Below are 26240 nucleotides of genomic sequence, written 5' to 3' on the forward strand. Positions count from 1 at the left end.
GCAGCGGTGAGCTTTGTTCTCGCGCACACGAAAACCGACCTAGGAATTTGCGTGCGTGCCCGTTCGATCAATCGACGCCGTCGCCGCCGCCGCGCGTACGGATCGTCGCCCTTTTGGACGTCCCAATCGTGGAGTCCAGTCGTAGATTCGAGGCATTGAGACCGCAAGCGCCGAGGCGCATCAGGACTGGAAACTGTGCAACGTGAGCCGGTATTGCGGTCTTTGCGTCAGCGCTTATCTCAGTTACAGCGCCGTTACATTGTCCTCCCTGTAATGTGATCTCACCTGATGCTTGAGAGGAATTCTAAGGGAAGAGAAGAGGGGGGACGATAGGGAGAGGGAGAGAGAGAGAGAGAGAGACTTTGCCATTCGCATGCAATCTTTCGAATCTGTGATTTCGAGGCGAAAACAATACGTTATCTCCGCTCAACAGGGCTCTTGGAATTCGCACTAACGATCGAGCATCCCTTCGTTCAGCAGAAACAAACGTACCTATCGCAATACGTCGAGAAGTAAACGCCGCGCTTTCCATGGAGGGTTCCATCTCATCAGCCATTAAACAAAGCAACAGTGGATATAAAGACATGCCGGCATTGTCGAAGGGTGGGCTCCACCATCAGTCCGAGAGGACAAAGAGCAAGCCGACGCGGATCTTGAGAGGTGTTTCTGATTAATCTACGCGAACTTCTAGGACCGTTACTCTCGTTTTACCCCCTTTACACTTTTCAGAGATGCAAAAACTATAAATAACGACAGGCTCTCTCCTTTTCTCAGACTGCCTTCCCAAAAAAGCCGTTGCTAAAAGCGAAAGGGAGAAAATTTGTAAGGAAATGTTAAACTAGAAATTTTACACCAATGCCCTGCTAATCAAAATGAGCGTAAGAGAATAAACATGTCTTATAGAAATTTTTTGTAAATTATTAATATAACATTTTCGTAAAAGTCTAATATTTTCGATAATTACTAATTACTGAGCAAAATATAACGAGTTCTAATGCTTTGTACGAATTATTGGATGTTGGAAAAACTATTGGAAACCGGACAGTAACTGTCAAAATAAACAGGAAAAACCTAAAAAAAATATACGTACAAAAATCAATTGAGAAACAAGGTAACTTTTACGACAGCACCGCACCAGTAACGTTGTCGCAATATCGTTATCGTTTCTCGTAACTACGATAATAACGATAACAAAGATGTAAACGAGCTTTCCAAACTGATAAACACGACGAGATTATTTGCGCCGATGGTTTTTCAATACTCATATTAACTACAAACGACGATTAATTGACAAGTAAAATTAAATTCGAAAGACTTAAAGTTGAAGATTACACAACAGATCCTTTTTTTTATTTTTCATAGTTGTTCATGTGTAAAAGAAACTGGATATAGCATTACGTAAGAGTATAAAATCTCCGCTTTCAGTCGAGGGAGATCCACTCGCCGTTAAACCAAAGTGGGGGATTTAGGAACAGGATGTGAAATCCAATATTGCATACTTTTAATACTGAGTACATAGCTTGGCCTCCTTAATATCGTCTAAAGCAAAGACCGATCCGGCGTGAAACGAGAAGCAGCGAGATACTTTATTCGATGGAAAGACGATCCCTGCTGCGGGAGGATATATCTGCTTACTTGACGTCGGATAGTCGAGATAATCAGATAGCGATGGAGGTTCGATGGATTGTTTGATCGATGCCGCTCGGCGCAGAGACTTAACAAGATCCGTGGTATCGAAACGCGGCGCGGCGTGGCAAAAGTCTTCGGAACGAGAACCATTGCATTCGCTCTTTCGCGCCGCAATGGTGGCAATCCGATCATCGGATCAAAATGTACGATTCTACAGATACTATTTCCTATTTTTGACCTTAGGATGTGGTCAACAAACATTTCGATTGTAAAGAGTGTTTTATGATTTATACGAATAAATTCTGTAAAAATCTACAATATGCGATTATATATTGCAATTAATAACGGATGCACGGAAAAGATTATAGGATTAAATAAATGCGATATTAAATAATAGGGGAAAAATTATGTAATAATATAAATCACTCTAGCTTATCCCATTCAAATTGGATTGGATTGGAATGCGAGTCAAACGCTATGTTTGACTTAACATCAAGTTATGCTTGTCTTAACGAACTGAGGTGCTGAGAGATCCTGCTACAGTGCCTATCGTATCAAAATTCACCGAGCCCGATTCACGAAATTGGAATAGGAAGTCGTCGATGTATTTACGCAAAAAGGACGACAGGGCGAGATCGAGTCGTGGCGCGCGTGATGGTAATAAAGAGAGGTAGCGGCTCTCCGTTCCCCATGATTCAGGGGAGTAATCTTCGTGAAAGAAACGGTACGGCCAAGCGGTACGATAAAAGCGTCGGGCGTGTACGCCGGGCGCGTAAAAGCACAATACGTGTGTGCAGCCACCGGTTTTGTGGCGGTCGCGGTGGGCGCGAATGAATTAACGTTTATTCGGCTTCCGTAGCGTGGTGGTCATGCGACAGTCAAGGCTCCAGCTGCGTTTCAACCCCTTTATTAATCGACGTTGCCGCCCGTAACTCATCGCCCATCCTCTTTTACGATCATTTCTCTCAGCTTCCGATTTCCCGTTTCTCCACCCGCTTGTTGTTAGCGTGAGTACTCCAATACGTAACCAATAAATCGACTTACTTAAGCGATACAAGTCTCTTTGACAATGAATCTTTATCGTTGCAGTAATGCAACCGGCTTGTGACAATATATCTACCTTTGCACGAATGCTTTGAAGTTCTTTTTTTTATATTTAAGCGCATCTTGATGCTGTATTTTGTATTCTTTTTAAGAAGAAACTAGGAGTATTCAAATATTACCGGGTGCTATTGTTGAGAAATAAGAAACCTTAAGATCGTCGGACATACGTGTCGATAATATTCTCCCGAGACGGAAGGAAATTCGATTCCATAATAACTCGATCGCTTGCAGTCTATGCTTTAAATACTGAATCGGAGTTTCTCCCACTCTCTACGTTGCTCCTATATAAATTTCCGATGTTCGTGGCGTTCGCAAAAGGTCAGAGGTGAAAATATAAAATAGTATGAAAGAGAAAACGAAAGAGAGGAATGAGAAAGAGATGGAGTTATGGCAATGCACTACTTTTCAAGAATAATTCGATCGAGTTCGCGCGCACGCGAAGCACGCGAAACCCGAGGAGATTATACGACGAGTAATGGAAAAAAGAGTGACGGATAGCGAAAACCTGGCGCTCCCATGATGACGAGATCCCGGGAATCTGCATCTTTGATCTTCGCTTTGGCTAACGCGATAATTGCATCGCGCTGCGAAAGAAGACGCGAGCAATGAAGTGAAAGAGAGGAGACCGGTTCATTTCGCGAGATTGCATACTACATTTCGGTGGATGGGCTTTTGGACGGAGAATTTTTACCGAAACGCATTGCGGTCTTTGCGTCCCTTTTGACAAACGCACGTAATTACGATTTACTTTGAGGCGAATGTACGCTTACGCGCACGAGGAACGTGTATTTCAAAGAGTACCGTCAATTTGCCTCATTACACGAAGTTTCTTTCGTCAAAATACCGGAATAACGTACGATTTATGAAGGCAGTCATTACAGTTTTATGCGCGAGAACCGCGAGAACCTTCCTTGATCCAGCGATTTTCACGAATCTTTTTAAATATATCTTGACTTTAAGTGAATATTTTAACCGTCGTTTATTAAAAAAGTAGAAAAAAGAAATTTATTTCGGTACTCTGAATGGATATCGATATGGAAGTACTCATATACATGAGTTATGAATATCGCTGAAATGCAAGTGTATCGAACGGAATGTACGCGCATGTTGTGTTATCTATCTATTAATAAGAGATATTTCAAATCAACTATTAACACCGACGTGCAAGTAGGAATGATTAGCGCATCTGTCGCGCGAGACGTGTTACATAAAGGCCGCGATTTGCCGGACGCGTTCTTCATCTCGATGGATAGAACTTGATTCCTGCGCAATGCGTAGGCAGAGAATAGACACGCCATCGATCACGGTATCGCATCGGATGATCATGATTGGTGGCACATAGATCGTCGCCTGGGCTCCCGATAATTCCCCGCGGGACGTGCGAGCGCGACGTGTGTGCAATGTGCATGCGTACGTGTGTGCGTCTGTTCATCCGCGTGTACGTGCGTTTTCGTAGAGATGAACCGGGACACGGATCCTCGCGCTAAACACGAGACGGAACACGAGCGTGGACATTGAAGGAGCAGCGGACGAGAGAGAGAGAGAGAGAGCGGGTTGGAGCTGTCCCTCGAGAGATTTTAATGGCCCGATCGTGCCGAATTCCATAAGCCGCGGCACGGTATCCCGGGGTTATACCGCCCTCATGATCGTGTACGAATTTTAATGCCGTGTTTCCAGGGGCGAGCCGCCACGCCGAGTGAACACGGGGGATCCGGGAGTGGACGCAGGAGCGAGATAGAGAAGCGCGCGCCTACCACCACGCTCCGCCGGCTCTCACCCTGGCTTTACGATATCGCAAAACGCCCCCGCTTCCATTCGAGCTCCGATGGACGTCGTAAGCTTTACGATCGTCCACCGGCCAACGCAGCTCGCTTTCGCGATATTACAATCGTTCCGATTTGCCGCCCCGCATCCCGAGAGTTGCTGCTACGCGAAAGGCTGAAAAAGGATACCGTGACTTTTAAGGGAATTTATTCGACGCGAAATTGCGCAACTGCGATCAACGATTCGACAGATTGACCGATAATATTTTACGTGCCCACTGTGTATTCCAATGTATCCAATTAATTTCTCACTTCTTTGTTTTCGGCCGGATATCATTTAACCAGATATATAATATTATTTGTCCCGATATAATTATAGTTAAACGATATAATTATCCCGCGTTTATATATCAATCTTGTGAACATAATTTAATTGGACGAGAACAGAGTTCAATGACGGTATATATAATTAAAGTTTCATATCTATTTCGATATTAACGGAATACATAGATTCCTCTGTTAATTGCTACTTTGATGCAGCAAGTAATACAATCGTTTTATGTGTAATACAATCGTTTTATAAAATCACCTGAATGCTCTTGCCGCTTGGGCACAATTGGCACTCGATAAGGAGAAAATAGTGATTTCCGATTCTCGGCGGCTTGACCGATCGCTCGCGGACTTGGCATTCATCCTCAAACGTTAAACTCATATCGCGTAGCGAACTTTCGTGCGCTCGCGAGAATACGCTTCCGGGAGAAAGGAATTTGTGATATAAAAGAGAATCTTGCGCCCGCGTTTGTACGTGGGATATATTATTTTCTTTCATCTCCCCCGTGCAACACAGATGCCACACCGCGTTGTATCGATTTTATCTCATAACGCGCAGCCAGACATAGCTATTGAATTTTTGACCGCGGTAGTTTCTATATTGCGGTTACGTCACGTTGCTCACGTCGATATTTCGCGCGTAAGGTCGAATTACCGTATTTCGAGCAAAAAAATGCGTCCGCGCCGCTTCATGAGAGAACCTTCTCGTACAAATGCTATCTTAGACGCCGGATTACCAAGTTGCTACAATATGTGATGGTTTTCGCTTCACTCTACTTATCATAATGTATAACATGCATTTCGCTTAAAGGATAACCGGTCTACGAAGGGCTTTAAGCGAAGTCGACGTCACCGCAAGTTCCAGGCTTAAAGTTCCCTCGGAGTTTAAGTATAACATAACTTGGAAATTTCTCAAGTTAATTTGGCAATTAATCCACTTACATTACGCAATCCCGCTTAGTAACTATAACATAGATACGCATAACGTGTTCATTCTACGACAGGATCTTCAAGCTGCTTTCGTGTAAACATACCACAATGCCGTAAGATTGATTTTGACGAAATCAGGAGACGAACTTGGAACGCAAATGAAGAAGATTAATTCATGATTAATTCATTACCAAATTTTCTACTAAGTTTTTCCTCAAGTTTCACAATTCACTTAACATTTCTATAATATTTAACAAGAAGATACGAAAGATGTGCCATACGAGCAAGTAAAACCTCGATTAGAATTTCGCTCATGAGACGATTCTATTAATTTACTATCGAGGATATTATCGAGGTTCGCCGATGGTACAAACGAGCCATTTCCCGTAAGCCATCGCTCTAACACGTACGGGAGGACACCATCCCGCCTACGAGGGAAAGCCTGAAAACCAACTTATATGCAAATTCAACGACTGTGGTCATAGCACGCTCGATGACCTAGACTGTAAGGAAACGACACGGTCGAATCGACGTACGCGTTAAAAAATATAAAAAACTACTTCGCGTAAGCCGCTTGGAAGTAATTCAAGAGGTCTTTTTCCCCGTACACGCCCCGCTCATACATTATCATTTATGAGAACCTAACATTATCCTCCTCGTGAAGTTCACACGGGCAACATAATCTTGCACTAATAATAGCGACCGATAAACTATTTAAACTTCTTCGGCGGCCGTCTTCTCGATAAATAAAACTCTCGGAAGATCACTAACCTTCTCGTGTAAGATTAATATATAAGATATTGCAGCTTGCTTGTTAATACATATATTTTTTTCTATTAGTATATTGAGCACACGTACATAGGAGTAAGTAAAAGTATACGGAACGCTGGTGGAAAGAGGGTTACTTATTATCAAAGTAAGATACCCTCGCGGGCAAAAGACGTAAAAGTTTGTTCTTTATCTTCCGTATAAATATAGCAAGGAACTGTATTTCCGTGAACATGAGAGAGAAAGACGCGAAGGCAGGCCATACATCACGACGTATCTTATACCGAGGTTAATATTATACAGCTTCCGCGAAATATCAGATACATTTTCGGTGCTTGAACCCCCTTATAAATTCCAGGCCACAGGTCGTTGGCCCCGAGCGATAAAACTGATCTGAGTGCGAAATGAACACACGCCCTCCAGAGATATAAAAAGTGTTAAAGAAACCCGGGACAACGATAACACCGCGCTTATTAATCCGGCTAAATCATCCGGGGGAGGAGAAGGCCGTCGGAAAATAATCCCGAAGTTTTCCAATTACGACGTTCGAATAACGCGCTTGCCGGCGATACTCGCGCGCTGCGGTAAAACCGACTGACGCCCGCGCGCGAGAGGCACGCATGCAATCAACCTCATCCGATATTGTGCGCTCCAGCGTATAAGGGGTAGCTCGTACGCGATCCATTTTGTATGGAAAGAACGGAGAGGGTGCTCTATATGGTTTTAGAGCGTCGCGCAATAACCGAACCACCTCAGACGGTGCGAAGCGTGTGCTAGCATCCGCTGGTAGTCGCGTTTCTGGTCTTTCAACCTCCTTTCGGTATTGCGTACTCCAATCTTGCAGAAAGAACGGAAGCGTCGCCCTGGGTGCGCTGGTGTCCCCCGTGACCCACCTCACCTGCTTGTTCTCTATTATCTTTATTACAAAAGCGCCGTTACGTTTAATAGCCCGGCATTACGCTTACCGCGCGGAACGCCTCGATGTATCCTATCCTTAAATCCGCTTTCGGCGATAAAGAAGGCGAGATTTACGGGGCATGTCGTATCGTCGCGTGCGACAGACATTTTACACGCAAAATATTACGCGTAAAATTATACGCCAGACGTGCGGGCTTATATCTCGGGGACATAATTTTACAGATAATAATTTGGATCCCGGCCCAATGGCCCTTTTTCCTTTCGACGACGGATCGAGATTCGGCGGCGTATCAGCGAATGGCTGATCCATATATCAACGGCGAATCACGTAGCTTTTCGGCAAGATAATGAAATCGTCTCTCCGGTCGAAATTTTAAAACCTTAAAAACGTCAGGAAGAAATCCGCGGGACGGGAACGGAATTGAAGATGCGAGAGGCGGCATTGATTAGTTCAACGGAACTGGAAACTTCGGTTATGCAAATGTGGCGAGAGCTTGCCCGGCGGAGCTTTGCACGCGAGCGCGATGCAAGTACCCTCGCAAAATCTGTATGCACGGTGCGCGTGCACACCCCTCCCCACCCCCCTTACGATCTCGTCACGGCGCGGCGGACGGCGGTGCAGGCTCGCGCGCACGCGATCGATCCATTCGTCTGAATTAACTGACGTCGATCAAACCGAACGAACGGTCGATGCGCGCCGCCAGCCAGCCGATATCCGCTGACACTGACCGAATGAGAAAGATTAAATTAAATTCTATGGGAAGCCGCGCCGCTCGCGCGTTTCATCCCATTTCGGTTTGCGTATCACGTGTGCGCGATACGGAACGTAAAACGTGGGGGTAGTCCGTGGCGTGTCTCGGCTCTTATAAACCCATGGATACATTCCGCGCGGGCCTATTAGAGATTTTTTACGATAATGTCGCAGTTATAAAATTGTTCACGTCCGTTAGTCACGTCGCGTCGCGTCGCGTCGTTCATAGGCGGCGTAACTTTTTAGCCCGTCGACCGTCGCGTTCGTTTGTTCGATTACGGAATCAGTGAAACGTTCCGCACATACGACGCGATTTCGTCCGGGAAATAAAAAAAAATACTCGGCGGCGAACAGTGACATTTTGGCTGGGTTCGGGGAGCGCGCTTTTACCGCTATGAGCGTGCTCTGTCCTTGTTCAACTTTCAGTAAGTAACAGAAACAGAGATAGAATGACGTTGTCAGCGCTAATAGCGTCTCCCCGAACGCACCTATAAAAAGATGTATCGTTGAGATTCACACAGCGCCACGCTGAAAACCCGATCTCCCCCTAGTATTATGTGATCTCTTAACGTAAACGTGACCCTCTTTAGCATGCAACGCTATCGCGAATATTTCACGGGATAACGCCGAGCCATGTCGGGGAACCGATTAACGAACGAGCACGGAACTGCTCTTGTTTCGCGTTAAATCCAGATCAGCTAAAAACACGTTCCAACACGCGGATTCGTTAATGTCGGTCGCTCTTCCGAGGCACGGAGGGAAAAAAAAGAACTGCTACCGAGCATTTCCATAATCCAAGTTCATCCCCGGCGCGGCGTCGCGTCGCGTCGCGTCGTCGCATTTTTACGAACATACCCTACGTAAAATTCCATTCGTGCGGGGCCTTGTTCACTTCGCGAAACAAGAAGAGGAGAAGGCGCGATGGGCTGTCACGCGATGGTACGTACGCTGGAAAACGAAAGAGTCGGTCCCAGGGGCAAAGGTTGCGCGGACATTATCCTCGTCCAGTTGGAGAAAGAGATGATATCACACGCGAAAGAGATGAAGAGGGAACATCGAAGGAGGATGGAGACAAACTGGACGATGCGAAAGGGAGGAATAAAATAATATAAAGCAAGAAGCAAGAAGAAGTAGAAAAGGGAGAATAGAGTAGACAGAAGTGGAGAGGCTGAGACCGATAAAAAGAATGCGAATGGAAGATAAAAAAAGAGGACGATGAAAAGAAAAAAGAAAGAGGGAGGGAGGGAGGGAGGGAGGGAGGGAGAGAGAGAGAGAGAGAGGAGTGTTCCGAGTCTCGGTATTTCACCATGAAACCATGTAACTTCCGACGGAATGTACAGTGGCAATGGTCGCGTGTATATATCACTTCTACCCTTAACCACCGACCACCCTCTACCGAGTATACGGCGTCAGCAACGTTCGTAGAGGCGCTCGCTGACCGTGACGCATTTTACGCTACGTGCTCGCTGTCGCGTTGACTGAAATATGTGACTGAAAACACGCGACACATCCGAGAAATTGTTGTCTTCGGCATGCGGCCGAGTCTCTCGGTCGAATCTCTATCGAGTAAGAGACATTGAGACATGTCACTGCATTGTTGCTCAAGCTGAAGCCAAAGACATGGAGCAGCCTCCGGGAGATTTATTCGATGATAGGAAAATATTTGCGAAATCGGGATGTACCGATGCACAGAATTAAATGTAAACAATACCTTATTTTTGTAACAACTTAGAAGATAACATCCTGCTATCAGACATTTCCACGATGGTTTGGGAAGGAAAGACTGGATGATGGCGTCCGGCGAGCTTTTCATAGTAAGTAACAGCGCGCACCATTTCTCAATCGCCACTTCTCGCACGCGAATGCTCGCGAGCGGATTGAAAAATGAAAGACGTTAGACGAGACCGAAGGAAAAGCAAGTATGGGCCTCAAGACTTTCCCGATGGCGTCGAAAGAATCACGGGGCTCTGTGTCTATATTTTCTCTCTCTTTCTCTTCTTTTTCTATCTCCGTCTGTCCGTCCATCACAGGGTCCGATCTCTTCGAGGACGGCTGAATAATAGAACAGAGTCGTCGTAGCTCGAGGCTGACCAACCTGTATTCTCGCACCTCGCACGAACTAGTCGGGAATAGTTGTGAATAACGATCCTCGAGAGAGCGCCGGCCCCTTGTCGATGCTGGCGCTCGAAGTACCAGAGCCATCAACCCAACCCTACCAACATCCCCTTTTTCCGCTCGCTACAGAAGAGAGCAACCATACAGAGTTGTGTATGTGTTGTGTGACCATACTTTCTATAAAATAAAATATGTGTCGCCGCCGTCGCCGCCGCCTCCTCATACCAGGCACATGCAGAAGACAACGAGAAGAAAAAGAGAAGAGAAGAAGTGCTATCGTCTCTTGTTTCTCCATCCCTCCTAAACACGACGTGACGTGAAAGGCGAGGAGAACGGGGTATCGAGTTTGAGCGCCAATCGATGGCGAGGCTTCAATCGCCGCGACTGACGTAAACAGATATTTTTTCGCATTTCGTTCAATTACATGTCCAGAAAATTGCATTTCAATTTTAATTCAGATAATAACGAGATCGTGAAGTAGAAAAATCGAGTAATCATATTTTTCTCATTCTGAAAAACTAAACGGTTTTTGTGAAAATAAATGCATAAAAATTCCGGTCATTTTATTTTAACAAAATTATCGTGCACGTGAAAGAAAGGAAGAGAGAGAAATTTGTCCGCGTGTGTGTGTGTACTGATGCTGTCATTTCCGAAAAATATCTACGTAAAATTTTTTATCGTTCGCTTTATGGACTAATAAAATAACATGCTCATGAAAGTACATGTAAATCGTTCACTTTTCAATTAAACAGATAAATTGAAACGTCGCTGTCGAGGGAATCTCTCATATTTTTCCCACTTTTTCCTTAATTAATATTCACCAACGTGTCTTGATTAAAATAAATCGCCAATTTTGAAAGTATGCCGTATCGCCGACGTAAAAAAAAATTATTTTATCATGATTTACATCGCAGACGCAATGCAGAAACGTTTGTCGACAAATCAAAATTATCGATGATACATTATGGCGTGTGACACATCGATTCATATCGACTGCGTAAAAATGAAAATTAGAATGAAAGAAAAGAAATCGATATTATAATGTAATAGTTAAAATAGTTAAATGAACAAATTGCGAAAGAATTAACAGAAACTTGAAATTTAAATAATTTGTGTCTTTAATTTTATACATATGTGTTATTTATTTGGATCGTAACTATTTTCGGAAGTGTAAAACCGAACTTTGAGATTTTTTTTTGTTCAACTCGTATATTTTTTCACTTTATGGTCTAGTCCACCGACGTCTAATTCTACGGGACAACGTCCAATGTGTTAAGCCAGTAGAACAGACAGGGAAGTAGAATTTGGAAACAGTTACATCAAGATAAACTGAGCTAAAGCGGTGCAATTAGAGCGCGAGAAGAGCAAAGCCGAGACTGGCGGTGGGCCGCTTGACACTACATGTTTGGCCGTGGAAGACAAAGCAGAAACCATTCGGGGCGCTGGCCACCTCTGCAGGAGTTGACAAGCGAATGGGAAGAGAGCTGGAAAACTTAACAATGCCCGGAGGTCGTCACGGAGGGAGGCCAAAAACGGAGATTCGTGAAGGGAAAAGGCGAGTGGAAAAGGAGTTGATCCGGGTTAAAATGTTAGGATTAACCCAGGAAGGGTTAAAATGTTACTCTAAAAGTGTCATTTCTCATTCTCGCCTCGACACTAATTAATATAGCTTTTACCTGTAGGTTCTGAATACAATTGAATTCCATATGATCGGCTGGCTACAAGTGTCATGATAAAATTTCATTGCTCGTCACACAAAGACTGTCAAAGTTATATTTTTTCAATTTTTTTCACAACACTCTTGTGATCCTTCTCCGTTTATCTCGGATTAAAGATAACGTCCGTTATTAGTGAAGAAAAAGGAGCTTATCGGGATTATCCCGTAGAAATTCTTCGATTAGGAAGAATCTATCTGGAGAAAAAATTGCGTCCACAGTTCTTTTCTTCCGCGACGGTTCTAGCCGCGCCGATTCGCGCTGAGGATACACATGGGCACTCGGCCAATATGCCATTTCGCCGCGAGCACGGAATCCTCTCTCGACACCTACAGAATTATCGCGACCCGCCTTCCGTTTTACAATTCCCGTGGGATCCCCCGGTAATACGAGGCGGATACTTATTTTCCGACGCGAACGGACGCGGCTGCGCGGCGCGACTGGCTTCGTCATGAAATCCACCGGAGACACCCAAGAGTGCTTTATAGTTTATTCGTTGCATACATATCGAGCATCGCGATCAAGATATCTTTAATAAAACTTGTACTCTCGCTGGTTCGCAAATATACCGCGTGTCCGCCTGTTATCAGCGACACTTATATCTTGCCCAAGAAACAAACATATTTACTGCATCTTGTTCAGCCAAAAAATAGTAGTTTAATTCTCGCTGCTTAAATATTGTGTCTATTCTATTTCATAATTTATAAAAAAGAATTATAACTGTTTTTTTTTAATGCGTTGAAAGTACCAAGATAGTATCATGCGATTATAGATAAGGTAAATCGATGACTGTAATATATTTTGCAAATGGTGAAAAATATAGATATAAAAATAGATAAGTAAGAACCGAGGTTTTTTAGCATCGCAATGCAAATTTTACGGAAACGCAATCGCGTTAATGCAAAAATGTTTCTCTGAGAAATCGCTCATTTGTTACAAAAAATATTCCAACAGCGATAATAGTCATCGAGTCTACGATGATTTCGCACGTACGACGTAGAAGATGCCTAGCCCCTCATCGCAATACATGATTTCTCCGATTTCTCCCAGAACTCCCTCGTGAAGCATTCCGAACTTCCCAAAACTTCAAGATGTGATATATCGAGGAGCCGAGAAAAATTCTATTCCCAACGGACGAAAACTCGATGCAGCCACGTGTTTTCTTCGCGTGGAAGATCCCATCGTGGGCTGTGAACGCTCCGCGAGGAAGTCGACACAAAATCTCGATGGAAACTTTCGAAAAGCTTCCGCCCGCCTCTTCAACATTACTTCCGCCTCCGCCTCGTCGTCATCCAAAATCCGTTTCCTAAATCTCGTACCTAGCCAAAGCTACTTCCACCATAAAATCACGCGCGCGTAAAACGGCCAATAAAGGGAGAGATGAGAATACGCGCGCGTGCTTTCCTATGAAAAACGAAAAAGGATTAACGAACCGAGAAGCACTTTAACCAGACACAACGATAAAATGCTAGAAAAATTATCGATACAAAGTATTTCAAAGGAAATTCATCAAGTAATTGAGTTTCTTTCGAAATTAACCGCGATAATAGCCAAGTTATTTATAGATTACGTCCAACAATAAGCCAATTGCTCTCCTTAATTCAAAAAGGTAGATAGAATAATATTTGTATTGGTTTTTGAAACAGAAGTTGTTCATTGTTGGCGAAACTGAGAGATCGAAAATGGATAGAGAATAAGACATCTGGGAATTAAACCAACTTGTATATTTTAATTATTATCGACATGCCTACCGCACTATATCTTATATCTCCAGAGAATGTATCCTAACAGAGGATCTGTCGGCGGCCAAATGAAAGCGAGGCGAAGAGCTGCAGCTATCGAGAATCAAGCCTTTCGAAAGAATTGACTCGCGGAAGGGGGTAAAACCGATGGCATAATAGCGATTTCCATCAAGAGACGTTTAAAGTACTGTGCAAAGACGTCGACGCTACTACCACTATCGAAGATCCGGGGGCAGCCCTTGTGGGGGACGACGGGGTGAATAGAAGCTTCGAGGGCGATGAAGATGGCGAAGATGCGAGACAGACGGAGACAGAAAACGAGGAGAAAAAAAGAGAGAGGGAGAGAGAAAAACACAGTGGAGAGAAGAGAGGAAGAAGCTACGGCAGGAATGCATCCGACGTTCGACTTATTCAAATGAGCCGATAGATTGAGCCACGAAGGTGCCATTTGTTTCTTTCTCGAAAGCTTCTCGTACACCCCCAACCCGATTTTGTCGCCGAGACTATATTTCTCTTTCTCCCGTTGCCACGTAGTATCCCGAACGGATTTCATACCGCAATTGTTAACGTTGAGAGAACACTTTTAAATAAATTTAATTACTAAATTGATAACATCTTATCATTAAATAATATCGTCACGTTTACCTCAATGTCATTATATAGATAACGATATAATAATATATTTAATGATAATAATTTTTGTACGTTACTTCATATTAACCCTTAAATGCCACCCGGGGTCCAGCGGACCCCAGACCCTTTAGAATGATATATTTTCAAATGTTCCCGCCAATATGGAGCTCATATTTATTTATTTATTATTTTTTATTTTTTTGATTTTGGAGCCAACATTTTAACTGTTGGCGATCTTAATTTTTTATACTATGTTGAAATTAAAATTTTAACAATATAAGCATTTTATTCTCTTTTCTAAGCCTTGAACAACATTGAAAATAATTTTCATAACTAAATATCAAAAAATCAATAAGTAAGGAGACATTTTTCATGCTGGGGTCTTTTAGACCCCATGTGTCATTTACGAGATTCTTGAGAGGTGTGGCATTTAAAAGTTAAGATAACACAATGAAAATAACACAATGACGGAAATTTAACTAGGCGAAATATATATAAGAGATGAACCGACAAACTAGTTGTCCGGATACACATGTACGTCGTACATTCACGCTCGTGAGTGCATCCGTGACGCTGACCAGTCAGGATAATGGTCGACCGCAAAGAAGCGAGCAATTCTCATCGTTAACGAGTGTGGGTCACGAGAGTAAAAATAAAAATCGTCGGAAGAAAAGTAGCCGAACGAGAGAAATGAAGATATAGATGCGTGCTGAATATTATGAACAAAATCTTGTATACAGAAGAAAAAAAGATTATATATAGTTTTTTTATATAAAAGATAATAAAGATGATATAAAAGATAATTTTATATCAAGTTTAAATCTTTATTTTCTAGCAGTTATGCTGACAATAAAATTTTAATTGTTAAAAAACATCTTATTACATATATAAAAATTTACTGTTATGTAGCGCAACTTTAAGTTGATTACAAGTAACAAAATTTCAAAAAGAGTCAATTTTATTCTATATATAAATAATTTCTTGTATTCTATATATAAACTTCTCGTCATAATACATTTAATATCTGCGTAAATTAAATTAATACGTCAAAAAAGAAAAGATACAATATTTAAATGTATAAAATATCAAAAAATTGTAATATATAAAAAATGGTGATACATAGATATAAACATATTACATTCGGACTTTATCATTGCAATTTATGATAGCGATTATAATTATAATAGCAACATGCCTAATGAAGATGTAGAAAGTTAGAATGAAAGATAGAGAGGATTGAGAGGGAAAAAAAGCGGTGCAATGGGCCGATGGGGCATTCCTTCCGATTTTCCACGTCATTTCCCCCCGCATCCGTTGCGATAGAAAATTCCCTCCCGTGATACGACGAGGAGAGGAGGAAGAAGAATCAGTCGACCGGACTCGAATCGGTGCGTCCGCAGTAACGTGCGAGAATCGCAAGGGCGAACTCTCTCTCCGCCGGTCGTTTTGCACGTGTTACTTCCTCTTTTTCTTCCATCCATCCGGTCGTTCGGCGCACCTACCATCCACCCTCTTATTTGCTCCTTTTTTCTTTCCCACAGTTTCTCACTTTCGAGTCTGTCCGGTACCAACGTGAAAATCAACGCGAAGAAAGAGAGAGAGAGAGAGAGAGAGAGAGAGAGAGAGAGAGAGAGAGAGAGAGAGAGAGAAAGAGCGGGAATGCTCTGTTCCTAGAAACTCTCTTTTATACTTCCGTTCGATTGACGCTGAACCGTAACGAGCGTCGTCGGTTAAAAACACGATCGCGCGTAATCGGCGTCCTTATGTGATTTTAATCGGGCAGCTACGAGTCGCATCCGGGATTGCGATTTGCCTCTTCGAACGATATCAGAATCCCCGTAATGAAAATATAAATCTTGCCTTTATATATATATCTGTCGTTACTTGTTTCAGTTATATTACGTGAAATTATATCTGTTATTTAAGTAGATTAAGTTAGATAGATAGGTTACGATTAACATAGATTACGGCCTATTTTTACTGGGCAGGGTGTAAGTTTTTATAGACTTTCTCTTTTGCTAACACGGTAAACGAAATTATAAAAGTGCATTTTTGTTACGACTATAAGCAGTGTCTTTTTCATTCCCAGGAGCTTCTTGTCGGTGTCACTCGCGTAAGAGAATATCTACTTGGGGGATACTCGTGGGTCTTCGGATGAAACACGACTACAAAAGCGAAGGTGAAGCGCGAATACGAAGACGCGACAAGAAGAAACCATACTTTGATACCGGAAGTGGTCGCGATCTACGTCAATACACACGCGTGCGGGTGTGCGCGATGCACCTGAGTCTCGCGCAACTAGTAAAAGTAACCTTATATCCCCGCCTCAAAGGAAAGGGAGAACAATGAAGACGTTGCGTCAAACTCGGCCTTCCTGCTGACCGTGAGAGCGCAATTATGTTAGTCCGTAACGTGCTACTTATAAAATAAAAGCCGTCCCATTGTCTCCTTACTTTTCCCTCCACCGAGATAACGACTTTCCCGAAAGCGATGCCGATTACGTTAACCTTGCTGTAAGTGGCATCTTCCCAGGAACACGCGGTAATTTATAAGGAAACGCGCGCGGGCTCGAAGCCTCACGTTTTTTACGTATTGCGTTTCTCGCCGCGCGTGAGCCTCTCGGCGAAATTTCGAATTCAGCGCGCGCCACGCGAAGCAATAAATTTCAGCGAACAATCATTCGAGGGGTCGGCTTTTAATGACCCTGCCGCGAACTCGGCTCATACCCCACGATATTGGAGCACCCTGATCGATTACCGAATGTTTCGTGACTTTTTCCCTTCTCTCGCGACACCCTTACGATCTCGCGGCCGAAGCGATCGATTCATTTTATTATTTGCCCGATCCTCCAATCGGGCCCAATTCCGCATTTAATAAAGCTCCTTTTTTTGTCTCAGCTCTATTTATTCGCAGTTAATGAGAAAACGCGAATCAACAAGACGATTCTTCGCTCGAGGCTGCCGCGCGCCGTTTATCGCAAAAAACGAATAATCCTCGCGTCAGCAATATTAAGGCTACATTTAGGTAATTTGAATTCTTCTTTTAAGTAAAAGTTACTTTCATCGATAAATATATGATAATTAAGAAAATTATTGGTAACACGTGCATACGTTTGTCTCTTTTACTTTTAACAAATATATAATTGTATAGATATTATACGAAACACAACACAGAAGTAAGCATTTGATTGAATATTCATTCATTCGTGCCTGTTCATTGACTACTTCACTATTCCATGAGTGAATGATAGAAACGAAAGAAGGAATAAGAGACAATAGACCCAAAGCTAAGTTCGCCATCCAGCCATCTTTCACCATCTTTCGTCCCAGTTCCGTCCCCTTTCTTCTTCCCATACTTTCAGGAGTAAGAAGTCGCTTTCCAGCCCGTAAAAGTGAATGCATAAAAGTGCACGTCACGAATGCATAAAATGGCGAATAAACTCCGTCGTAGAATATTCGTGCTTACTTCTTTCCCTCTCTTTTTCCCCCGTTTCCCTTTTCTCTCGCATTTCCCCGCTTTCTCAGCCCCGTCCGACGTTGCACACGAGCTCCGCGCATTCACCTTTCCTCCGCATTTTGACACCCCCTCCCTCCCCAGCCGGCACTGAGCAATATCGCGTACTATATCGCGCGGAATGCGTCTATACTCGAATCTATCGACTTTCACGCGCCCCTGCCATCCGGACCAATCTTGTACTCCATCCCCGCGGAGATCGTAACGTCGCGGGGGTAAGTGCCAGGAAGCTTGCATACCCTCCGCACCTTTGACAATATCGACTATACTCGACTCCTGAGATTTTCATCGGTGCATCCGGCGATTTTCGAGTGAAAGGCTGTGAACGACGCGATATTGGGAGGACGGCGGGATGTTAAGGACGCGGAGAGTCCTCGCCAAGAGGAGCACGTACATCGTAAAATAAAAGATCACTGTCGTTTCTACACGAGAAAATTGTATATACGAAAAACAAGACCTGGATTCAACAGAAGATGAGAGACTATCGTCATCAATTCTATCGTCATTATTTGTTTTAGTTTCGCGTCTCCTTTCAACATCGAGACATCGATGTCAACGAGAAGCGGTAAGTGAGTCGCGTGTACAGCTAGATGCATTTTGCTCGGAAAAGAGTCCTTACTGTATTTTTCCTGCCCGTGCAAAAGGCACGAGGTGTGCTGGGAATATAAGCAATATACGCTTTGTACGTTAGCACTATACGCGTATACAGCGCGTATATAAGGTTGCGCTCGTACATCATGCGAGATCAAGATGGCCATCAGATATTCGCGTTTCTCGCATTATCCTTCAATAACTCGAAAAGTCTATTCTCTCGTGCGACAAATTCCCGCTCTTTCTTTTCAATCAATCGAGAATGTAACAACCTCTTTTAAATACCGGATGTGCGATACCGTTAACCGTTACATTGATTTACATCACCGATTGTAAATCACGCGACGCAGAGTTCCATTCCTCTTAACCGCAGTTAAGAGGAAGAAAGGGAAACAATCAACGCTATGAAAAGCGAAGAGTGTAGTTAAGCACAATGGGCCCCTCGGAAAACGATGCAGCGTGGAAGATGCGGTGAAGGAGACGCAACGAGTTTTGCTCGTGTTCGCACTTTATATGCCGGTTCACGCGTGCAAACAGTCAGCGTTACCGCTTTCGGTGCGCGCGCTCGCTGCACGTCGCGCCGATGCGGAAAGACGTTGCGGGCGAAGTGAGAATGTAAATCAGACGACGCGCGAGAAACGGAGTTACATGACTCAAGCTGTACGGGAACACCGTCTTTAACACACTGTAACGCAGACAGACGTTTCGCCGACAGCACAGAGTTCAACATTTCTTTCCGTTTATCTTGCGATATTCCCTTGGATATTCGTTCTCCGTTTCTCGGATGTTCACGCACACATATTCGCGATTTGAAAAAGATTTCGCATGACAGTATTGAATGATGTCCTGCAACAATATTATTCGATAATGTACCACGGGGGAGAGGGGTGGGAGATAAATCCGTTTGATTGATATAAAATTTGCATTGAAATACATACATAGATACGTCCCGCCGCGACATTATTGTAGGACGAAAATGGCGTCGGACGATCCGCGCTCGGTCGTGGACCCGCGCGATCGAATCTCGCGAACGTCACACAGCGATCGGGAAACGCGATTGAAAATATTTACGAGGATGTGGGTGTCAGGGCGCATCATCGCGCGAAAGAATCGTCCGTTTCCCGCGGCATTCGAGACAGGTATATCCGTTCCGCGAAAGCCTTTTGCGTCTGACCGGGTTCGATTGATCGTTCTACCTCCGGTATATATTCGAACACACAATGCGGCTCGACTTTAATATATCGCCGATATTACCGGCTTGCGGAAACGCGGCGGAGAAGGAGTAACGTGGAAACGGGACTTCGGAACGAGCAAACGTGGAAAAAAGGGAGAGAGAGAGAGAGAGAGAGAGAGAGAGAGAGAGAGAGAGAGAGAGAGAGAGAGAGAGAGAGAGAGAGAGAGAGAAAAGAAAAAAGGAAAACAAAAACAGAGGAAAAAGAAAGAAAGTACGTGAAAGGGCCTCTGGAAGTTCACACAGGTTTTTGAGAGAAAATGGTACTTCGTAAAATCAACGGATAAAGCGACGATATAATAATAGTTGCTTTCCATTTACATCAAAACTCAGATAATTCTCACTTGTGATGTCATTCTGTCTTTATTATTCATTAATTGCCAAAAAGGATAGAACCACGTCACAAGTGAGAATTATCTGAGTTTTGATGTAAATGGAAAGAACCTATTATCGACGAACGGTCGGCTTTTTGGAGGTCCCCAATTTCGCTAACTGGCTCGCTCCGCCAGTGAATTGCAAACTGTTGCAAATTGTTAAGCGGCATCGGCTATTTGCATTTCGGTTGCTGATATCATTCGTATACTCGTTATGCGATATGTGACACGCGTGAAAAGCCGTTTTTAATCGTTGAAAAGGCGCGGAGGGCGCGCTACAAAATGTAAATAACCAATTAAATGCAGCGGAGCTGCATTTAAATGAAGTCGGGGCATGCAAAGCTTAGCCGAGGGGCCAGCTTAGGGATTTACTCGTCTTTAAATTATTTTCCGTACCGATTCCCCGTCTCTCCCGGTAATCGCAGACCAGCTGCAGCGTGCATGAATAAATAAGATGCTCGGTGCAGCTTTAACGAGAGGAGAGAAAACTGCACCTTCAAAGAAAAGTTACCTCGTCGATCGCCGTCGGACGACAGAGATAACACACGGGTCTCGCTACGCGTGTTGAAACGAGATAAATCCGTTTGCGGATTTTTGTTTCAAACTTGTTTTTGAGAAAAGAAGAAAAAAAATGAATCCGATTATCTAACAATATTTTTTAACCGGTCATTCAACCACGCCTGTTCCATACATCCCGAGCTCGTGGCTTGATTAATTCCCCAGTGCGGAAAACCATTTTCTCATTTATTCCCGAAACGTCGTCCGTCCCTTTTTTTTCCACGTCTGTCCTATGCGTCTACTCAGGCGCAAAGAACTCTCCGCCGCGACGCGACGCGACGCGAGGTTGATTTCAATTAAGCACGCTAACTCCACCGAGACACCCTTTTTTCCCTCAACCGCCGTGTCGCTGATGCTTGCATTCAGTTCGCGGTGAAAGAAGTCTACTTGCGGCGACGTCGCGCGTCGGCGCAAAAATTTTACCCCGCTTATTTTGCCCGCTGCTGACGGGAACACAGAGAACGCGGCGTCGGGCAACGAGATGATGAAATGCGACACAGCCGAAAACATCGGCAACGTTTTATCATTCACGTTTCATCGAGAGACATTAATAGATGACTGACAAAATATAACTTTAATTTTAAATCGTGTCTGAACCACGAGTATGCAGTGAACACATGTATTTTATTTTATTAACAACAGGTACATTGTTAATAGATAAGTTTTGTTGTTGACAATCAGATCGACGCACGACTCTATTCCGCGACGTGGCGTCGTCAACAAGCGGATATCAATAGCAATCTTCAGTGGAAGCTGCGTGGTCCAGCGATATTCTACGAACGTCTAAGTAGACATGCACACACACAAGCGTATCCATCGCGGGATGTAAAAACGGAAAAGATGTCTCCAGGCAGAAGGAAGGTCTCATGTCGTTTCAACGATGCCAATATTATCCTCGAGTCTCGTCGAGAACGAGTCTTTCGCGAGCGACATACGCGCGCTTCGTTCCGCTGGAAAAATATTTATTCGACCGCGATGGGGAAAGGAGAAGCCTCCCCATACTTGCGACAGACGTACAGCGTTCCGCGGCCGTGTGTGTGCGCGCATCAGCGGTCCCTTTTGGGTTTCGCCGCCGACGAGAAGTCTCAATCCGCTTGAAGCAGCGAGCGAACACGGTCTCGAGAGTCCGAGAGTGACGCTATAGGAATGAGATATGTACGTGGAACGTATGTCCCGACACCGAGTCTGATTTCGCGGAGCCCTTTTTGCGAGCGAACTGCGCGACTGATATCGTGGAAAAGAATGTATTCGCGAGCGCGTGCGCATACGTATAAGTTTCGTCTCGCTTGTACATGTGTGTAAGATGAACGTAAACGCGGGCGTGTTGGCTGCAACATAATATACACACATACACACGTACGAACGCGTAATTCCAATATCATAGGCGCCGAAACGGCGGTCGAATGTTTCAGGAGTACGTGGGGTCTCCATAATATGTTTTCCTATAATGCATTCTCAGGCGCTTTCAGTGCTCTTTGCGAGGAATCAAGATGAAACGGTAACGTTGAGAATGTTTCTTTGTTGGATATCTCCTTTCGTAAGAGATTCTAGTGGTTAGGAAGTATTTATAAAGTATCATCAAAATTTTCTTCAAATTTGATTTGAAAACACATTCCACGTTGTTCATCAGAGGTATCAATTTTGAAATATTTCAATGTTACAAGCGACTGGAAAATTTTCGAGTGAAACACTTGACGCCTATGTCCGATACGAATTTCCATTTCGCGTACATAGTTTGGCGGAGGACGAAATAAATCGGCTGGCTGCGGCCACGGTCGATTTGATTTCGATCCTGGAACGGGCGAGAGCGCAGCCGAGGCTCGCGTTAATTACCAGCAATTTCGGCGTTTCGCCGCTCTTTAAACACCACCTTGGGAATTAAGCGCGGTGCTATATTGTCGATAGGGAGAGAATGGGCAGCGAGCGAGCGAGCAAGAGAGAGAGAGAGAGAGAGAGTGAGAGAGGGAGGGGAGGGGGAGAGAAGGGAAGAGACGCTCGTTTCTTGCAGCCGCGTTTACAATTTATAATCCTATTATAGGATTTAGGATACTCACCGGTGTACGTCACTCCAAGTCGACGAAGCGAAAGCCCCTCTCAAAAGGTATCCGAGTTCTTAAACACAGAAAGAAAAGGAACTTGAGTATGTTGTAAGTAAAGTAACCGCTCGATCGTTAATTATAGCCACGTTAATTACGCGACTTATAATTACGATATTGCGGCTTAGGTAAAGATACTTATGGTTGGAAACATGTGCCGAAGCATATTTATGCCTTATATTCGTAAATCGATACACACACACACACACACACACACCACATGCACGCGCGCGCACTTAATTATATTAAAACTAGAACTACCACAGATTAATTTACATTTATTTCCACCGAAGAAATCTTAGAAAAAAAGAGAAAAAGAAAAAACAAATTAATAAAATTAATCACACATATAATTTCAATAAAAGTCAGGAAAAATTTCAGAAATTAAGATGTTTTAAAAATGAGTAATAAATTATTTAGAAATGTCAAACGGATCATTTTGACTCCCTTGTTGGTTCTAGCGTTAATAAATTTGATATCGAAACCTCTATAATTATGAATGACATACATAACCAAAATCGATTATGTTTGAAAAAGGATTCAAGCTGGATATATAAAAAATATTCTTCATCCCCCACACAAAAAATGATAATGTTAGTAAACACGACATTATTATAGTTAAAGCAATGATATCGTAGTATGACCAATAGTAATATCAATATCTCCAGATATTTCCAGAAAGTACATCATTAATGGCCTTATACGTGCGAGAAGAGAATGGCAGTGCGTTAATTGATTTTTCATTCGACAAAGCCGCCAAAAGCTCTTCAACGTCCCGTAGACGGAAAACGAGCAGTTTGCGATGGAAATCCTCGTGAAAACAATCAGCACATCCGGCAACTGGCGAATTCGAAATCCTCTCAGCGGAAATCTTTCTCCGTTGGAATATTTAGCGGCCGAGCGAATCGCAATGGATGCAACGAAAATGCACGGGGAAAATCGCTCCTTCCGTCGGACGGGAATTTGAAAGTTCCTCGAAGAACACTTTAATTTCGCGTGAAATAGCGCCGCTGTTTTCTTAAAGCTCGAGCGTCTATTTTACGCGACTGCATTAATGCCATTTGAATAAAAAAAAGTTTTTTTTTTTTTTTTTTTTTTTTTCCAAATCGTAAACAACAGATGTCTCATTACGTATCAAACATCTCATTTTACTCATAAAGAAAGTATCTCGCTATAATGTTCATACAAATGATAATTCATGCTCAAATGTAATGCCGTTTATTTTAACGAAGTCACAGACGAACCGGAACGCGGAAGTTCCGGCAAAATTAATTTTCTCGCATGGCCCTTGTAGTCCCAAAACGGAAATCGCAAGAACCTGGTGCAACTAAACGCGAGGCGCACGTGCAATTCATTTCGCTCATTCATTATAGATTTTAATACCACTCGCGTTGGGATCCTATCATAAATTAAATCCTGACAGACGAAACTCCGACGGCACAGTCGAATCTACGGAATACGATGCGATCCGGGGCGGAAACGGGGAGATCGTAATTTTTGGAGATGAATCCTCCCCGATCTCCCAAGTATGATACGCGCTTTGTAGTCAATGAGCTAATTTTAATTTTGCTGATTTTAATTTCTCTAATTTTAATTTCACATAATAGCGAAGGAAATTTTAATGAATTTCACAGTAAGCGCGGGAGGCAACATTTCGAATTAATATTTATAATATTTCCTATGTCGCACAAATCATATGAAGCACGCGCACAGAAATAGCATATATCCTAATGCACACTGTACTGTAATATGATGCGACATATGTATAATTTGTGACACGCATAGAGGTGAAGCTACGAAATCTTTGTTGAAATTTTATTAAACAACGTAATGAAGAAAGTGCAATTACTTCATACGAGGAATATCATGAATAAATTTCAAGCATGATTGCAAGAGATGAGTGCGCGAATTGCGTAAATATTAGGAATTACGCCAATGCGGATTCACCAACGAGCTCGATCTGCGTTCATGTGACTGTGACGTTCACACACTCTCCGACATCCCAGAACATATCCCAGGAGGGCACGCGAGGAGAGGCCATTAAGTGGCACCAACCAGTTTTCCTGTCGTTTCTTCGCGATACCACCGGCTTGGCAATATATTTTCCCTCCCTTTTAATTACACGCATTACTTACGCTCGTTAATTAGCCTCCAGCCGAGGATCAGAAAGCCGGGAGGGTGAGTGCCAGACATCGGATGCAAGCATTTGCGTCGAGTGCTATACGCGCCCCTTTCCCACCCTTCCGAGACGAGAAATCTCTCTCGATTATGATGTCGATCTCACGGTCTTCCTACTAAATTAAAAGAAATTCTAATTTATTTCCAATTGGAGGGATAAAATAATGATCGCAGTATTGGAAATTAAATTACGTAACCGTAAGGAAAATCTACTGGCCACTCAATTAAGTAATTTATGCAATACAAAATTGGCTTAATTAATTAGCAACTTCATCTATTTTCAACAAATTATATAAAGGTAGTTTTATCGCCTCTAAAACATCAATCGTAACAAGAAGCCAGTATTCTAACGTGATTACCGCGACATTAAAGCTAACTCTGAAATCCTCATCGGCAAAGCCTGAATAAATCCAAGTATTTTTGTATATCACAAAAAAGGAGTTTTATATTTTTAATTGGAAAGCCTCGCGAAGAACGATCGGATGAGGGCAGAAAAAACTCAACTTTCTTTTTATATATATATATATGTGTGTGTGTGTGTGTGTGTGTGTGTGTGTGTGTGGTGTGTGTGTGTGTGTGTGTGTGTGTGGGTGTGGGTGTGGGTGTGGGTGTGGGTGTGGGTGTGTGGGTGTGTGTGTGTGTGTGTGTGTGTGTGTGTGTGTGTGTGTGTGTGTGTGTGTGTGTGTGTGTGTGTGTGTGTGTGTGTGTGTGTGTGTGTGTGTGTGTGTGTAGGTATATATAAGAGAAGAAGTTATATATATATATATATATATATATATATATATATATATTACTTTTCTCCCCCAATTCTCTTCTACTGTATCCGAGAAAGCCGACTTCTTCTCCGCTTTAAAACCTGAAAAAGCCGACGTTACCCCTGAGAGGAGATGACAACGAGGAGGAAGAAGAATAAGATCGTCGGTAAATCGTCGGCAGAAAATCAGTCCTCGGTGATTTTTATACGGCGACATTTCGCGGTATATTCCTATGATATGCCGAGCGCTAAGTTGAAAGGGAATAAGAGGAAAGCGCGTTCTTCTATTTGCATCAGAGCTTGCTATTCTCCTTTCTTCGCGGTCTCAATTACTGATGCGCCATTGTCGGATGCGCTGCTTCTTTCAATTTGTCGAGTGGCACTCCAATGTATAGCTGTTAAATATAGTGTGAGCTACTTATAAGAATTGGATATGAATATCGACTGAAAAAAACATTTGGACTTCGTACGATTCACTGAACGTCAAGCGCTTCGTCATTGCGCATGATGCATTGTACGCAATGCAATATAACGTTTGGCGAAACTA

General features: G+C 43.3%; 1 protein-coding gene across 8 annotated transcripts in view; it reads right to left on the bottom strand.

Moving 5' to 3' along the window:
- The window catches only part of LOC139772932 (protein turtle), a 270010-nt gene that overhangs the window by 177014 nt on the left and 66756 nt on the right, over nt 1-26240 (bottom strand). For 7 of the 8 annotated variants that reach the window (XM_071706991.1, XM_071706996.1, XM_071706989.1 and 4 more), the window contains one exon: nt 22720-22777. The gene's annotated coding sequence lies outside the window, so the exon portion shown is untranslated. Of the gene's footprint in view, nt 1-22719; nt 22778-24896; nt 25050-26240 lie in introns of those variants that run through there. The other variant, XM_071706993.1, reaches the window with a different exon arrangement.

Source organism: Temnothorax nylanderi, unplaced genomic scaffold (assembly GCF_030848795.1).
Source record: "Temnothorax nylanderi isolate EJ_2023f unplaced genomic scaffold, tnyl_v1.0 TNYL_tig0055_pilon, whole genome shotgun sequence".
Taxonomy (NCBI): domain Eukaryota; kingdom Metazoa; phylum Arthropoda; class Insecta; order Hymenoptera; family Formicidae; genus Temnothorax; species Temnothorax nylanderi.